At 38.8% G+C, this 15571-nt stretch overlaps 1 long non-coding RNA gene and 1 other non-coding gene across 3 annotated transcripts in view; both read left to right on the top strand.

Moving 5' to 3' along the window:
- The first annotated feature begins 435 nt into the window (after positions 1 to 435).
- LOC125617633 overlaps positions 436 to 15571 on the top strand; it is a 27911-nt gene continuing 12775 nt past the window's right edge. Inside the window, exons 1-2 of one of the 2 annotated variants that reach the window (XR_007348716.1) lie at positions 436 to 651; positions 4850 to 4999. This is a non-coding gene — a long non-coding RNA (uncharacterized LOC125617633). Of the gene's footprint in view, positions 652 to 985; positions 2530 to 4849; positions 5000 to 15571 lie in introns of those variants that run through there. The other variant, XR_007348717.1, reaches the window with a different exon arrangement.
- Trnam-cau lies at positions 4414 to 4486 on the top strand. The gene has a single exon. It is a non-coding gene; the product is annotated as a tRNA-Met (tRNA).

Raw genomic sequence — 15571 nt, 5'->3', positions numbered from 1 at the left:
TATTTTAAATTCATTAATTCAGTTTTACAAATAAGAAAGTGGGTTTCTTTCATTTCCCCTGATTCCATCTTCCCTGTTCTCCATTCTCCCCGATTCTCTCCATGGTGATCCCGCTGCGAGGCAGGCGTGGGGGAGCAGAGCTGAGAAACGGTGGGGTACGCTGCTACTTCTTTGCTCTCTCTCTCTCCTCTCTCTCCTTTTTAAAAATCGCGTCAAAGCCCCTTTCCTTCAGTAATCCTTGGTATTCCCTGAGGAGCTGAGTTAAGATTTAATTGTGAAATTTGCATAGTAACTCAGCAAATAAATTCTCCCGTCTCTCATAGACCTTTCACTGCAGAGGGCCGTTTTAGTTATAAATCACTTATTTCGAGATCTCAACTGCATCAGCATTTTGTGCCCCTGAGGAATGTGGAAAGGGGAAGAAAATCCAATGACATGCAGAGTTAGCGTTTGGCTTTCATTTCTTGGTGTCGGGCAGTGGGAGGCAGAGGCTGGATGGGGACAGAATAACAAGTGCCATCTTTGGACCTGTGGCTCCTCCAAGGAATACCTGTGTGGGAACGGCCTGGCTCCCCAACACATCCATCCGAGTCACCCTTCAGCCCACGGCAAGCTGGGAAACCCGAAAAGATTTGCAGAAAGGGCACAAAGGTAGGACAGTGTGCTGGTTCCCTGCCGTTGACCCCTGCTGAAATCATGGACAGCCAGTTGACCCTGGTAAAATGTGTGGTGCTGGATCTGCAAGTACTCCTCCAGGGAGGGTCAGGAAGATCACAGAGGACAGTGTGTCCCAGCCTTGTCTAAGTACCGCTGAGGTCTTGGCTCCCATTTGGGACTCACTCTAGCAATGAGGTTTGTTTTGTTTTGTTTTCTTCCCCCTTTTCTCGGGCTGAAAATATTCTGGATCATTTCAGAATGTTCCAGAATGTAAATATGGTTGTTTGGTTGAATCAAATAAAAACAATTTCACCAGAGCCCAGAAATCTCTTCTATAGCATCTTTGCCTATTTTATGTTGGCATCACAAGGAGCTTCCTCTCTCTGGCATGCATCCAACACAAGCAGGCTTTAGGTTATCGAGGGCGGTCGCAGAGCAAGCCCGGGTTATAACAATGGAGAAGGAAACCCAAGGAAGGTACAAGAAAGTTTAAAGACAGGGGAAGGAGAAGCGGCTTTGATTATTCACCCTGGGAATCCAAACTCTCTGTCCAGAGATAACAAACGTGAGTGGTGCTGAATGGAGATGGCTACTGGACCTGTCTTGTATCTCTTGTCCCCTTAGGAAACCCTAGCAATCCTCTTGAGACAAGATCTTGTGTGGATTATCAGAGGTTAAGCTGCTAATCAACCAAGATGTGATCATCTCCCTTTAAAGAATATTGCTACTCTTGAAGAAAAAAAAATTTAAAAAGAGCAAACAGGAATTTTATGCAGATAACTTACATTCACCTAAAAACTTGAAGATTGCTGATCAAACGCAAGCCTGGTAGTCATATTTCCTTCAAACAACTGATTTCAGTTCCTTATTTATTCTGTAGCTGATCAAAACATGGTGCCCTAATTTTCAAGTTATGCTTGTCAGCCCCAGGAGATCAGTGAAAATTTAAATTCCATAGATGAATCAACAAGTCGACGTATCTCTGCAGATGCATATCTTCCCACTGACATGCACCAAGTGGTCCTTCAATATAAGAGTTGCCTTTTCGTCTCCAATTGGAGTCAATGAAGGATTCAATCTAAGCTGCTTTTTTCTCCTGACTCTATAATCACATCAACAATAATGTTCCCCAAGAAAATGTTATCGCAGAAATTATAATGAACATAATGTAGGTGGTTAGATAAACAATACTTATTTTAAACCAACACCTGACTAATGAGTGAAATACTAGTAATGTTACATTACAATCAGGAATAAGAAAGGTACCTAATCTACTGCTAATAATTATTGTTTTGGAAATTATAGCTAATATAATGAAACAGAAAAACTCAAGTAGGTATAAACATCAATAATGGGAGACAATGTCTATAAGTTACAGTGGTACAATTATTAAATGGGAGATTCCAGAAATAAACAATTTATACATTTTCAGTTGCATGCAGTTCTGAGTGGGGTGATGAAATCCTGGGCCTTCCTGCTCCATCCGCCTAGGTTGAGAACCGTCCACCTGTCCCCACCATATACACTATCCTTTCATTAGACAGTCACCACATGTGCTGCTGTTGTATCGCAGGGTTTGTGTTCAAGGAGCCTTATTTTTCTGAATAATAACCCCCAAACACAACAGTAGTGTTGCTGGCAACTTGGACACGCCCAGGAAAAATCATGGAGTGCTTCAAGTGAAAACCTGGAAGCTCTTGACTTAAAAAACGACAACAACAACAACAAAAAAAAAAACAGTATAAGCTGAAGTTGCTAAGACCTACAGTAAGAACAAATCTTCTAACAGCAATATCGTGAAGAAGCAAAAAGAAATGTATGACAGCATGGTTGACACACCCCATGCCACAAAAATGATGGCCACAGCGTGTGGTAAGTGCTCCGTGTAAAAGGGAAAGGCATTAAGTGGTAGGCTATGGTGCTGCCCACAGTTTCTGGCATCCATTTGCATCTAGATTGTTCCCAGCTGATAAGGGCATACTGTATGTGACTGTACACCAAGGAAATCAAAATGATTCACCCCAAAGCAGTAAAACTAGTGTCACGATGACAAGAAAGTATGATAAAATAAAGCATTCCATTAATTTAGCAGTGAAAGTAAAAGCCTCAGAAAAATAAGATGAAATAGACATAGGCTGGAATAGCAGACAGAGGACAACCTTGCAAAACCCCAGAGCGCCCCACAGTCCCGAACCCCGAGAACAGACTGGGAGATTAGATAAAAGACGATACGCAAAACTGGATTTTCTTACCCCTTACTGGTACTCTGGCAAGTGGAATGTCGGACAGCCAGCCATTGAAGTCCACACCTTTGTAAAACCAGAAGACAGAGCTGTAGAAAAGACAGAGGTTTCCAGAAAGAAGGAGCCCAGGAGGAGCCCCAACACAATGAATCTCCACAGTCACAGGTAGCCTCGTCTGAACACCAAGGACAAGGAGACCATTCCCGCACCTTCCACGGGGAGAAACATGGGTCACAGAAATGGGAATTAGATGAGTATCTGTTGTCTCACCAGGAACTCTGTGTTCTAAAAGAGTTGTATTTAACCTAGAAGACTATGCCTAAGCACTCAGCCCTTAGCCTTGAGACCTTGTAGAGGGCTGAAGACACACTCTTAGAAGGTGTTTGGAACAATGTTCTCTGGGCTCAGGGACACCAAACACCTCTTGGACCAGGTTTGGGGATCGTCTCAGAAATGGGGTTCAAGTGGAAGTTGTACACCAACAACAAGGGTCCCTGCCCCTTCTCTAGATGCCTTCCAGAATACTGGTAGAGAAACTTACTTTGTGCAGGAAGATGACTGGAACGTTCTTCTACAAGGGACTGATGGACCCAAGAAAAAAGACAAGCTAACATTTAGAGTGGCATCCATAGAAAGTTCAGGTCTCTACTCCAGTTCCCCAGGGCCCACCAATCAGCAATTCTGCATTTTTCTGTGCCTCACACTTATAGATAAACAGACACACAGGATAACCTGACATTTGAAGGAAACTACAACAGGAAAGAAAGACAGACGCAAAGCCAAACAAGCTGAGAGGGTCTGGACATAAAGACATAATGACTACAGAGAGGAAGAGGGAAAATCTTCCAAAAATATTCTTACCAAGATAAGATATTCACCCATCAAATAAGAATGGGAAGCTCTGAAGTTATTATTCAGTGAGTAAGAAAAATGCATGTGATGTTAAATTATGTTAGAAAATTAGAAAACACATCAATTAGAAGTATGAAAAATTAGCTAAGAAAATCTCACAAAAAGTAAGACAAAAAGACAAGGAAATTACCAACATGAAGAGATATAAAATTAGAAGTCCACAAATCTAAATATTAGAAATTTTAGAAAGAAAGGATAAAGAAAAATCAGGGAAGACATCATAAAAGATCTTGGTATTCATTTCTCCCTTTAGAAATACCATCAGTGTCCATTCCACTAAATTTAAAATAGCCCCACTAATTCATATATTTTAAAATTATTTTGAAAAGAAATCTTAGCAATTTGGTAGGGAGGAGGGAACAAAATAAAAACAGACCAGGAAAAGGCACCTGGAATGTAAAGAGACTGCTGGAAGACCTTGAAGATCTTCCTTCAAACTTCTATGAGAAAGTATTCCTAATGTAGAATTCTGATGCATCCAAAATACCCATCAAGAGGAGTGTAGCATAAACAGATTTTTAGATGATACAAATTTATTAGTAGGATCTTAGTGTGTTCCTAGAACTTGTGCTTTACCAAACAAGAAGTAAAACAAAGGGCTGGGGATATAGCTCAGTTGGTAGAGTGCTTGCCTCATATGTACAAGGCCCTGGGTTCAAACCCCAGCACCACCACCACCTCCAAAAAAAAAGAAAGAAAGGAGGACACTGGTGAGATTCAGTCAATGATCAACAGAGGTACCAGGAATTTCCAGACGATATGTTCAAGGAAGACTCAAAAGGACAGCCACACGTCAGGCCCAGGGAACCCTCAGTCCAGACAGACAGGAAGACTTTCTGAGACAGATTGAGGTTTTGAGAAGAGTTCACAGTTGTGTGGATGGTTTAGTGATTAATTGATTAAAAGTTTACAGATAAATACATGAAATAATGTGTAAGATTCAATAGAACAGGAAACCCCAAGTAGAAATTTACCAGGAATTTCGAATCTGGTATTCAATATGAACAATGTTTTACATGAACTCTGATCAACTCCAGGGCCAAAGGCGTGAGTTGTGATTCCATCAGACTCCTCTGAAAGATGTGATGTGTGCTGGAGGGGACAGATTCCTGGAAACTTCATGGATCTCCAGCATAGGAAGATGACCTCAGCATTCAATGTAGAAGAGGCAACTAGCTGCCCCTTTGGTAAGAATGGAGAGGGTGGCTGTTTGTTTACCCTGGTAGAGTGACAGGTGCTACTGAACATAGGTGCCTCCGATTTGTAAACCAAGCATCTATGAATATGACTCTAACTCTGTTTAATAGGTGTCTTCTCAGGTATCTCTGATCTCCCTTCATGAAATAGCAATCCCTCATTCCCCATGCCTCTTTCTAAGCGTGGTTCTGACTTACAAACTGATTGTCCCTGATTGAGAGATCGTTCTGTTCAGTCACTGTCTGAGCCCCTCCATTCCAATCAGGAGTGAATATCTGGAGGTCCAAGACTTGGCTTTTATTTGTGGTGGAACTGCTGGCACTTAGACTCACACCTAGAATAAATAGCAATTAAACAAGGAATCCAAAACATATTCTAAATTGGACATTTTATTATTTATGGGGTTGATATTTGTTTATTTTAGGGTAACTTTTTCCACCTTGACTGAGATACAATTGATAAATTTTGTGAATGATCGAGGTATCTGATGTCATGTAATATGTCCACATCATGAAGGATTGCCACAATCAAATTAATTAACACATGCATCAGCTTACATGGGTTCCAACATTTTGTGTGGTGGGAATACCTCAGATCTGCTTCCTTAGTAAATTTCAAGTAGACAATATAATATTTTTAACAAGAATCCCCACACTGCAAATCCCAGAACCTATTCATCTTATACTCAAAAGTTTGTATTCTTTGTCTGACATCTATTTCCCATCCCCATTCCCTGGCAACCACCATTCTACTCTGCTGCTGCTTCTGTAAGTCCCATTACTGTACATTCTATATTCTGTAAAAGTGACATAATACAGTCTTTGTCCTTCTGTGCCTGCCTCGTTTCCCTTAGCATGGTAGGATTTTCTTTTCTTTTTATGGTTGAATAGATTGGATTATATCTAGATACCACTTTTCTTCATCCATTCATCTGTCGATGGACACATTCCTCATTTCCATAATTTGGTGATTGTGAACATGCTGGAATGAAGGTAGAATTATAGATAGCTCTTGGAGATACTGATTTCACTTCCTCCGGATACACACCCAGAGGTGGGATTGCTGGGTCATATTGCAGTTCATGTTTAATAGGTTGAGTAACCTTCATTCTGTTTTCCATAGATGCTACACCATTTCTCACTCCTACCAAGGGTACACAGGTTTCCTTTTCTCCATATTCTGGATAGAGCTTGTTATCTCTTGTTTTTTTGATCATAGCCACCCCAATGTGTGAAGTGATTTTCATTGTGGTTTTGATTTGCATTTCCCTGATAATTAGTGTTGTTGGGTATTACTTGTTGGCTATTTATGTGTCTCCTTTCTTTTTTGTTTTGTTGGTGCATTATATGTCTTCTTTTGAGAAATGTCCATTCAGAACTTTTCCCTGTTTTTAAATTAATTATTTGTTCTTAATATTTTTGAGGGGCTGGGGATGTGGCTCAAGCGGTAGCGCGCTCGCCTGGCATGCGTGCGGCCCGGGTTCGATCCTCAGCACCACATACAAACAAAGATGTTGTGTCCGCCGAAAACTAAAAAAAAATAAATAAATATTAAAAAATTCTCTCTCTCTCTCTCTCTCTCTCTCTCTCTCTCTCTCTCTCATCTCTCTCTCTCTTTAAAAAAAATATATTTTTGAGATTTCTTTAACATATATTTGATTATTAACCCCCATCAGACACAGGATGTGGTTTGTGATTTTTTTTCTCCCATTCCATAGGTTGCTTTTTCATTTTATTATTTCTTTTACTGTTCAGAAGTTTTTCAGTTAGATATATATTTTTTTAAATCTTTGCTTTTGTTGTCTATGGTTTTAGTGTCATATCAAAAACATCATTGCCAAGACCAATGTCAAGAACCTTTATTCCTATCTTTTTGTCTAGGAGTTCTACAGTTTCAGGTCTTACATGTAAATCTTTCATCCATTTTGAGTTCATTTTTGTGTATATTACAATATAAAAATCCAATTTCATTTTTTTCCTTGTGGATACCCATTTTCCCTTTGAAGAGATTGTCCTTTTTCTGTTGTGTATTCTTGGCATCCTTCTCAAAGACTATTTGACCACATATGTGTATTTCTGGGCTCTGTGCTGTATTTTGGTCTATTGTTTTATGTGTCTGTTTTTATACCAGTACTGGAACAGTGTTAATTACAATAGCTTTGAAATATATATGTAATCAGGAAGCCTGGTTTCTCCCACTTGGTTCTTCTCTCTCAAGGTTACTTTGACTATTAAGAATAGTCAAAGTTAGCTTTTGGTTATATATGAATTTTAGGACTTTTTTCCTATTCCCATGAATATGTTATTGGAATTGTAATAGTGATAGCATTTAATCTGCAAATTACTTTGGGTACTTTGGATATTTAAACAATATTAATCCTTCCAACCCATAAAAACGGGATATTTCCATTTACATGTGTCTTTTTCTAATTCTTTTCATCAATATTATAATTTTCAGTATACAACTATTTTATCTCCTTGATTAAATTTATTGCTACATATTTTACTCTTTTTGATACTATTGGAAATGAGACCATGTTCGTAAGTTCTTTTGGGGATAGTTTATTGTTAGTGATAGAAACATGGCTAATTTTTGAATGTGTTATTTTATCCTGCAACTTTACTAAATTAGTTTATTTGTTCTAACAGATTTTTATAGAGGTTTTAGTGTTTTCTATACATAAGATCATGTGATCTGCAAACAGAAAAAAGTTAATTATTTCCTGTCTAATGTGAATGCCTTTTATTTCTTTTTCTTGACTAATTGCTAGGTCCTAATGGCTAGGACTTTTTGTACTATGTTAAATAGAAGTGGTAAAAGTGGGCATCCTTCTTCCCTTGTTCCTGATCTTAGAGCAAAACTTTAGCTTTTCACTGTTGTATATAGTGTTAGCTGTGGGCTGGTCATATATTGCCCTGTTATGGTGAAGTACATTCCTTCTATGCATTCTTCATTAAAAATTTTTGTGATAAAGGATAATGAGTTCATTCAAATGCTTTTTCTCTATCTATTGAGATACATGAATTTTATTGTTCATCCTATTAATATGGCATATCACATTTATTAATTTTCTTATGTTAAGCTATCTTTGTATCCCAGAGATAAATCCAACTTGATCAGTGAATATGATAATTTTAGTGTGCCATTGAACTCAGTTTTCTAGCATTTCATTAAAGATTTTTGTATCTATGTTCATTAGGGATTTGGACTCTTAATTTTCTTTTTTCCTGATATCCTTCTCTGATCTTAAATGGGTAAATCTGGCCTTATAAAATAAGTTTGGAAATGCTCTCTCCTCTTCATTATCTTTTTCAGAGTTTGAAGGAACGGTGTTGATTCTTCTTTAAATGTTCGGCAGAATTTACCCATAAAGCCACCTGATACTGGGCTTTCCATTATTGGGAGGCTTTTGATTGCCAGTTCCATCTTCTTACTCATTACTTTTCTGTTCTGATTTTCTATTTCTTCATTATTCACTCTTGGAAAGTTATACTTTTCTAGAAATTTATGTATTTCTTCTAGGTCATCTAATTTGTTGGCTTATAGCTGTTCATAGCAGTTTTATGATTCTTTGTAATTCTGTGTAATCAATTGTAATGTTTCCTCTTTCATTTCTGATTTTAGTCTTCTCTTTTTCTTAGTCTAGCTGAGATTTTATCAATTTTGTTTTGCTTTGCCAAAGCCAACCCTTAGTTTTGCTAATTTCTTCTTTTTATTTCTTGTCGTCATATCATTTTCATCTGCTCTAATATTTATTATTTCCTTCCTTCTGCTTGATTTGGGCTTAGTTCCTCTTTTTCTACTTACTTGAAGTATACTATTAGTTGGTTCATTTGAGATCTTTCTTTTTTCTTAATATACATACTTATCACTGTTAAGTTCCCTCTATGAACTGCTTTTGCTATATCCTGTAAGTTTTTGTATATTGGATTTCCATTTTTATTTGTCTCAAGATATATTTTGATTTTCCTTTGGATTTCTTCTCTGACTCATTGGTTGTAAAAGACGTACATTGTTTAAGTTCCATATATTTGTGAATTTCCCAATTATCCCCTTGTTACTGATTTTTAGTTTCCTAACATTGGGAGCAAAAGCAGCTTCATATGATTTTCAATCTTATTAACTTTATTAAGCCTTATTAAGTCTTGTTTTGTGATATAATATATCCATATTAGGTCTTAAAGTATACTTTATAAGTTATTACATAAAATTACATTACTATTTTTATTTCTATTGCACTTTTTATTTTTGTCTGTCTTGATGATTTTTGCTTCTAAAACCAGAAGCACTGTGAAATTACAATTTGACAAACTTTGTGCAGCTCTATGTTGTGGAAGAAAGTCATTCAATTAAAAATCTCATAGGACTCCACTATCATGAGATATCTGTCTTTCTAACCAAAACAACAATGTGTGAACATTGAGAACATGCTCAGACTGTACTCAAACTACAGATTTCTATCGTGAATAATAAATTATGTCAAAGGGCAAAAAAATTATTTATGTCTTCTTATGTCAGATTTGTATGTTAAAAAAAATTCTAAATTTATGAGATCCTAGCTCTTGCTTTAAAGATTAAGCTAAGAAAACAAACAAAAGGATTTTGATGAAAGCATTTTGGATTGATGTTGAGGAAATGATAAGACCCCAAAGAGCACAAATTTGCTCCGCTAACTAATGTGGCATGAGGACTGCTCGCAAATTTCTTGGGGAGGGCAATTCTTTTTGAAATGATTTTCACCCCCAGACCCCAGAATAAATTAAGAACAAAAAGACTGGTTCAGAATGCATGCAAATTTGGGGTGCACATTTGATTATGAATGTGAGCTTAGTTGACTTAAGCAATTCTGCTTTCATATTTCACTAATTAGGTAGGGGACAGTTCTGATTGTGATGAGATTGTCCCACTCCAGCTCAGATTTCCTAGGAGACACATTAATTAAAGCAATTCTCCTTCCTCCTGAACTGAAACTTTACGGAGGCTAAGTGTTCCTCCCCGACCCCCATCCTGTCACATACTCTACACCGTACCTTCCTCTTGAGAAAAAGAGTGACAGCATAAGGTAAATAAACAAATAAATAAATAAGAGGCAGAAATAGCATTGCAACCCTGGTAAGTCTGTCTGAACATTTTTAGAATATTTCAAACAGAACAAATACAATCTAAAAGCAATGGCACAGAAAGATGTGACAGGACAGATCTTGTTGTAACCACAGGGAGATGAATACCATTAAACCAACACTTTCTAAAGCAAACGTATAAATCTATGCATATGCTTGAGCTAAGTACCCTATGATAAATGGGCAAAAGAACTGAAACTAGATATATATTATCCCTTACATGTCTACTCACTCATCACTCAAAATAAGGTGCTCCAGTATATCCACATGGAGAATACTAACAAATGTTAAAGAAATCTCTATGGCAATTGGTTGAGAGTCTGATGTAGATAACAACACAGGAAACGCCATGTAGGTCCTATAATCAACTCCTGCAGGTGGTGGGAAAAAACATAGAATCGAAATGGGGAAGAAAGAACTATCCTCTCCTCTCCTTGACTTCCTCTCTTAACTTCCTCCCTGTTCCCACCTTTGGCATCACCACCCTTATGGAAATGCATACATATACGTGAGATGTTGGGGTTAGACCAGTAGAGGGACGGCCACCAAGTTGGAGGAGAAGGGACCCTGGAACGATACCAATTTAGACTTGAATCACATTTCCATGGCTTCTTATCTATAATTTATCAAGTGGTTTCTGACCACACTTCGTTATCTTTAAAACATGAATAATAACATAGACGTCACAGACTTTTGAGCCAATAAGTCCACGGTGTCTACTGTGGCAGCCATTCACTCCCACCAACAACACAGATCAAGAGAGAGTGTTTCCAGGACTGGGGATGTGGCTCAGTGGTAGAGCACTGGCCTTGCATGTGTGAGGTACTGGATTTGATCCTAAGCACCACTTATAAATAAAGGAATTGTGTCCATAAAATTAAAAAAAATGCTTCCCTTGATCTACAAATCTGATGATTTAGGAATAAGGATGTATATAGAATGAACAACAACAACAAAAAAAAAAAAACCCAGAAACTTCCAAATATACGTATTGATCTATCAAAACTGAGCACTTTCAATTAATTTTACAAATATGTATTATCTACTACATGCTAGAAATCATCTCTGTCATTCCTAACCTTATCTAACAAGACTGACATAATAGAGGGCTGACAATTTGCAAGGCTCGTCATCATTTGAATTATTTTGATGTACTTATTAACAGTGTATATTGAATCGATGTCCATTTAGTTTCTCACTTAGAGAGATATAAAAAGGGAGGGGTGGGAAGAGAGAGTGAAGGAGAGAGGCCAGCCTGTCTATTTAGGGATCTGGAAGCCAAAGCAGCAACAATTCTTCATCTCTGATATGCATCCCCAAGTCCCTAAGAGCATATCTGATTATTAAAAATGAACGTGCAGAAGGCTCTGATAGTCATAAGGGAGTGCAGAATTGTTACAGTTCAGATGAGCACCTCCAAAGAAATCTTTTTGATGGAAGTTGCACATAAAGGAAAAGAAATAAAATAGGTTCTAGGGCCTCACTACCTACTTTCCAGAAATGAGACTTGTGCAGATCCTACTGAGGATCTCCCTGGCTCTTAGTAAGTCCCTCTGAAGCCTCGTTACCCTGCCAATCATGTTGGATCATCACAGTTCTAGAGCTGCCAAGGGACAGTCACCACAAATCCTTCAGAGGGAAGCCCAGGGAGACCCATGGTAGGCTCCTAAGGCTCGACGGAGAGGACAGAGTTCTACTCCTCACTATGTTTCTGCAGTGATTTGTGGAGTAAATCCCTTAATTCTCCTAGCCTTGCTTTCTTTTCTTACCTCAATAAAATAAAATTAATGATTCCCATAGACTTGCCTCAGGGAAAATCCCGGGCCTACCATTGCAATCTCACAAGGAGGGTTATTAGCTCGGAAGAAGTAAAGACTGATGGGTGGACAAGGTGTCATCATTGCCATCCCACCTGCGGGGATGGAGATCCACAGTCAGTCACAGAGGGTCCCAAACCTGTAGGCTACGAGAAAAGGCACACACATCAGTTCATGAATGTTCTGTAGTAAAACCAGGTAAGGATCCAGGACCCCCACACATGGCAGACAAGAGGGCAGCTGCTCTTACCAGGACTGTGGGGGTTCCTCTGACTGGAGAAAATGGGAGTCAGAATGGGGGGGGGGGGTTCTCTTGGCATGCCTTAAACCAGGACTGACCAGAGACACTGTACCCAGTTCACTCAGAATCCAGGGAGAACAATGACTCCAGAGAAGCCCTGACAGCAGGTCGAAGGGGTTTCTTATCACATCCTAACCAATTTCCCCACCCCTGCTGCTGACCAGGACCAGCGGGCCACACTTGGTCTCTGTCCCTGGGTTGATCTCTCACTGGAATTGTCTTTTGGCTCCAATTTGAAATCACATTGATGCCTAGAAAGAGGTAATTACTTGTCAGAAAGCCACACGGAGATTGCTTCCAACCTGAATACTTCTTTTTCTAAACCCAGGGACCTGTGTTTGGGTTTGGGTCTTTACATAAAGAGTGACAGAGAGTAGAGATTTACAGACGGACCTGATGCTGCAGAATTCGAAATTATGTAGACGAGGCTTTTCAGAAACCTTTTTGAAAGTCTAGTATATCCAACAGTCTAAATACCCTAGATTGCATTTATTTCTAAAGATCTTTGAGAAAAGTGTGGGGCCTGTTAACTGTCTTGTCTCCTTCCTTAGCTCACGATTCAGTAAGGCATAAATTACCCCCTTAGATGATTGTCACAAAACAGGCCTGTCTTTGCCTTAATTTCTACAATGGGAGGGTCTAGGAATGAAGGGATAATAACTTAGATCCTATAGCACACCTGTGTGAAGTAAGTTCCCAAAATAAAGATGTACTCATTTTTGTATTAGGAAGATTGTGATTGCTTAGGTTGGTGAATTTTCTACCAAGGTCTGTTTTAAAAAATTGATAAAGAAAAAAATAAGTCTACAAAATAATTTTGGGCCTACCAAGGATTTTAGTGAACTATTAGGGGAACTAAGTTATTTCATAAAGCAAAATTTAAAACCCCATGGTGGATTTTTTGAACTGGTCAAAAAACATAAAATAAAGAGCAGAAGTCAACAGTCATTTCTCAACCTCAGACAAAGTTAATACTCACTGCCTTAAGAATCTGATTGTAGCAAATCCTCTGATGTTAATTTCCTTCAGTATATTTATTAACAACCCAAGAGTGTAAAATGTGCTGATAAAATATAATTTGCACAGTTTGTCAAAGGTAGGAGAAATTATGAGGAGGGTAGAAATAAGTAACAAATGTGACATAGAACTTAGCTAAGGAGAGAGGGATGCTGCTTTGGGACTCAATTTCAATAATTATCCCCAAATTCTTTAAAGTGAATATGAGTTGTTGGGTAGGTGTCATTATATGTAGGAAAACCACGGTCCACCTTGGTTCCAAGGGCTAAGTTTTAGCTAGTCCAATTTGTATAATACATGGCAGAATTCAGAATTAGCCTGAAAAGGATGACTCATGTAATCATAGAAATAGATGTGCTGTCCTGGGGGGGGAACTGAGCACATCATAAACTCAATACAAAATACCTGACTCCAAAGTAGAGACACTGTGCGTTGCACCTGGAAAGACTCTTCCCAGGTAGAGCTGTTCAGAGGTGATGTCTTCCTGGGCTGTGCCTGCAAAATGTTTGCATTGGCTCCAGCCTCTCAGTCAACAATCAGTGGAAAACTCCTGTCCATTAAAAATCAGCCATCAACAGAAGGGACAAAGGGGCACAAGTTGACCAAGGCAGCATTTCCCCCATGTGTTCATCTTATCATTCCTCTACTTACACCTTCTGGTGATTCATATGAGCTCTCAAACAGGACCAAGTTCAAGTGCTCTGCTTTCCTACCAGCCACATATTAATTCCTGTAAAATTGAGTTTTCGATCCTCTGACTTTCCAATTAACAAGACTGGGTTGTGGTTTGGGCTTTAGAAAAGAGGAAAAAGAAACAATACGTAGAGCTGATCATTTTGCCCCCACATTTGTAGTAAAAAGACAATCAGGGTAAAAAAAAAAAAAAAAACCACATGAACCAGTGAATTTCTTTCCAATTTGAATATAGAAATAAGGCCTGAGTAATTGGCTATTTCTGAGAGCACACAGTTCTTCCGTGCATCTTCCGATAGGTTGAAACCCAAAACAATACATCACTACTGATGGAAATATCAAAATAGCACTTAAAGTACTTCAACCACCAGAACCGTACATTCCACATTCGCCACAACCATGTATTCCTGTGTTTTTATTTAAGAAAAACAAAACTCTCCACTTGGGAAAATTATTCCAAACTAGAATAGTTCATTTTCTAAAAATATTCTAAGTCTCAAAACAAATACTTAAAGGGAATAGAATTTTAATTGCAAAACAAGTCAGCACTTTCCTATCATATTAAAAAATAGACTCTTCAGTGTTCCCTCTTAAGCCATACCACACTTAGCCAATCTTTTGCTAATTCTGTAAAGGGCCTTCCACGGACCCTCAAAGATTCATGGAGAGGAGCCAAGAGGGCAGTGCCGTGTCTCTCAACTCCTAGAAGAGTCAAAACTCTACAAGGGTCAGAGTGTGTTCATGAGTAAGTATGGACTGAGTACCTGTCTGATGAGTTACCAGAAGCTCATGGCAACAGCCAAAGATAACCTAAGGACATGTGTAGTGGTCAGAAATGAAGAGAAGGAGGCGGAGAAGTTACCAGACAGAGCAGCACAAACAACAACAGCCAGAGCCAGTATAGGTACAAAGCCAGAGTCCTGGAGGTACCCAAGGCATTGGTCCAAGGCTCACACACAAAATGTGGAAGATGCAGGATTCAAATCTATATTGGTCAACCCCCAAAAGAATGTTTGCATATGACAAGATGCTCTGTGCTGTGGAAGGCTGAGGCCCTTTTTTTAAAAAAATTTATTTTTTAGTTGTACACAACACCTTTAGTTTGTTAATTTATTTTTATGTGGTGCTGAGGATCAAACCCAGGGCCTCTCATGTGCTAAGCATGTGCTCTACTGCTGAGCCACAACCCCAGCCCTGAGGCCCTTTTTTGTATGAGAACTTGCTCAGGATATGGAGTTATAATAGCTGTGTCGCTCCTGTTGCAAAGAAAGGGACCAGATGGTTGAAAGTCAACAGCCATCACCTGGTGACTTTCCACTGTTGAGCTTAGTACCATAGTAAGTTCTGGGCAGAAACAGAAAAACCAAGAGAAAACTCATCCTCAAGAACAACGTGCTGTACACAGTTGTGCCCAGTAAATATTTGTTGAATTAATGCATAAATGGATAGGTGAATGCCCAAATAAATATGGTGAGTCTTAGACTATCAACGCATCTGTGGATGGGATCACTAGCATCACTGTTAAAGAAGCAAGCTCTGGTCTCCTTACTAGAGGGTCTCTTCCATTTCTCTCTCTCTCTCTCTCTCTCTCTCTCTCTCTCTCTCTCTCTCTCT

The sequence above is a fragment of the Marmota marmota genome, unplaced genomic scaffold, assembly GCF_001458135.2.
Source record: "Marmota marmota marmota unplaced genomic scaffold, marMar, whole genome shotgun sequence".
NCBI lineage: Eukaryota > Metazoa > Chordata > Mammalia > Rodentia > Sciuridae > Marmota > Marmota marmota.
Note: the sequence above shows the minus strand (reverse complement) of the source record. Positions and strands in the feature narration are given on the sequence as shown.